Genomic DNA, 3176 nt, shown 5'->3' on the forward strand with positions numbered 1-3176 from the left:
TGGATGATCCATGACAGTTTTATGTTTTGTGATCAGTTAATGGTCTGTGTGTAATTGTTTGTCATGGGCAGTTAAACAGCCCACTGTTCATCAAAAATTCCTCCAGCTCCGGCACATTCTCAGGATTATCAGCATCTTATGCATATTTGACACCTTTCTAACAGTAACTGTATGATTTTGAGATCAGTCTTTTTTTTACACTAAAGACAACTGAGGGATTCATTCACTACAAAGGGTGAAAAGTAATACTAATGCTAAAGAAGGCAACACAATGTATTAAGAATGTGGGGTGTACACTTTTGAACAGGATGATATGTAAATTTTTCCTGTTTTGCTTAAAGATCTTTTGGTAACACTTTCTATGAAGCCCCTATTTATAATACATTATACGGGCATAATGCATTATAAAAAACCCGTAACTGGTAACTGAGGGAGACATAAAAGGCCTCCAGGGTGAATCAAGGAGCTCAGAGAACCATGGCAGAACACACAGTTCAGGAGGCCATGGCGGAGCGGCCTCCACGACCTTGGCCTCAGCACTCGGCCCAGCCCCTATGGCTGGAGTCATATAGCCCCTCCCCAAAAAAATTTTCTTGGGGACAATTAGGGGACTACCGGCCAGGATAGGTTCTGGAGGAGCGGGCTCTGATGGGAGCACTGGAGGAGCAGGCTCTGGAGGGCACTCTGGAGGAGCAGGCTCTGGAGGGAGCACTGGAGGACCGGGCACTGGAGGGAGCACTGGAGGAGCTGGCTCTGGTGGGCGCTCAGGAGGAGTGGGCTCTGGAGGGAGCACTGGAGGAGCAGGTTCTGGTGGGCGCTCAGGAGAAGCAGGCTCTGGAGGGAGCACTGGAGAAGTGGGCTCTGGTGGGCGCTCAGGAGGAGCAGGCTCCGGAAGGAGCACTGGAGAGGCGGGCTCTGGTGGGCGCTCAGGAGAAGCAGGCTCTGGAGGGAGCACTGGAGGACCGGGCTCTGGAGGGAGCACTGGAGGAGCTGGCTCTGGTGGGCGCTCAGGAGAAGCAGGCTCTGGAGGGAGCACTGGAGAAGCGGGCTCTGGTGGGCGCTCAGGAGGAGCAGGCTCTGGAGGGAACACTGGAGGACCGGGCACTGGAGGGAGCACTGGAGGAGCTGGCTCTGGTGGGCGCTCAGGAGAAGCAGGCTCTGGAGGGAGCACTGGAGGAGCGGGCTCTGGTGGGTGCACAGGAGAAGCAATCTCTGGAGAGAACACTGGAGGACCGGGCACTGGAGGGAGCACTGGAGGAGCGGGCTCTGGTGGGAGCATTGGAGGAGCAATCTCTGGAGAGAACACTGGAGGACCGGGCACTGGAGGGAGCACTGGAGGGAGCACTGGAGGAGCGGGCTCTGGTGGGCGCTCAGGAGAAGCAGGCTCTGGAGGGAGCACTGGAGAAGCGGGCTCTGGTGGGCGCTCAGGAGGAGCGGGCTCTGGTGGGTGCACAGGAGAAGCAATCTCTGGAGAGAACACTGGAGGACCGGGCACTGGAGGAGCGGGCTCTGTTGGGCGCTCAGGAGGAGCAGGCTCTGGAGGAGCGGGCTCTGGAGGGAGCACTGGAGGAGTGGGCTCTGGAGGGCACTCTGGAGAAGTGGGCTCTGGAGGAAGCACTGGGGGAGCTGGCTATGGTGGGCGCTCAGGAGCAGCAGGCTCTGGAGGGAGCACTGGAGGAGTGGGCTCTGGAGGGAGCATTGGAGGAGCGGGCTCTGGAGGGAGCACTGGAGGAGCTGGCTCTGGTGGGCGCTCAGGAGCAGCAGGCTCTGGAGGGAGCACTGAAGGAGCGGGCTCTGGAGGGATCACTGGAGGAGCGGGCTCTGGAGGGAGCATTGGAGGAGCAGGCTCTGGAGGGAGCACTGGAGGAGCAGGCTATGGTGGGCGCTCAGGAGCAGCAGGCTCTGGAGGGCACACTGGAGGAGTGGGCTCTGGAGGAAGCACTGGAGGAGCTGGCTATGGTGGGCGCTCAGGAGCAGCAGGCTCTGGAGGGAGCACTGGAGGAGTGGGCTCTGGAGGGAGCATTGGAGGAGCGGGCTCTGGAGGGAGCACTGGAGGAGCTGGCTCTGGTGGGCGCTCAGGAGCAGCAGGCTCTGGAGGGAGCACTGAAGGAGCGGGCTCTGGAGGGATCACTGGAGGAGCGGGCTCTGGAGGGAGCATTGGAGGAGCAGGCTCTGGAGGGATCACTGGAGGAGCAGGCTCTGAAGGGAGCATTGGAGGAGCGGGCTCTGGAGGGAGCACTGGAGGAGCAGGCTCTGGAGGAATCACTGGAGGAGCGGGCTCTGGAGGGATCACTGGAGGAGCGGGCTCTGGAGGGAGCAATGGAGGAGCGGGCTCTGGAGGGATCACTGGAGGAGCAGGCTCTGGAGGGATCACTGGAGGAGCAGGCTCTGGAGGAATCACTGGAGGAGCGGGCTCTGGAGGGAGCACTGGAGGAGGCATAGAGGGAACAAGCTTATTGGAGACGCATGTGGAGGATGCTGGCTTCTGGTGAGACGGAGTGACCACATTCTTCCAGATGGGAGGAGGATAACGATCCTCCACATCGGCTAGGAACTTGGAACCACTTAGATTAAGAATGTAATTTAGAAAATCCACTACGGGTCAGTGGCAATCATCAGGAGTCAGAACTCGGAACAAATTATAATTTTTTAGTCCCATCTGGAAGCATGCATTAATCATGGGTTCGCTACATCTCACCTGGTCGAACACACTCACAAACTCCTCCACATATTCCTCCAATGATCGCTCCCCCTGCCGAATGTCCAGGAAGTAGTCCTCAGCCCAGTATATTTTAAAGGTCCAGTCTTCTCTCATGGACGTGTCTATGAAACGCACAGAGATGAGAATTAAATGAAAGTTCTTTAATAAAATCTACAAAGAGTAATCCAAACAGGGTAATCTAAACAGGTAGACAGGGGAACACACATCCAACATAACATCAAGACATTTAAGAACAAAAGGACAAGCAGAAACTAAAATACACAGGCTAATTTAACTCAGATGCAGGGAATAATCAATTAACTAAACAAGGAAAGTAACATGACCAAATAAGGAAACAGAAACCAAACAGAAACAAATACAGGGGAAACACAAGGCAAAACCAGTCCATATACGTGACACATAGAAAGTGTTACCAATCTTTTTTTTTACTGCCCTTCAGAAACTAATACCTACA

The sequence above is a fragment of the Garra rufa genome, chromosome 19, assembly GCF_049309525.1.
Source record: "Garra rufa chromosome 19, GarRuf1.0, whole genome shotgun sequence".
In the NCBI taxonomy this organism is placed as follows: domain Eukaryota; kingdom Metazoa; phylum Chordata; class Actinopteri; order Cypriniformes; family Cyprinidae; genus Garra; species Garra rufa.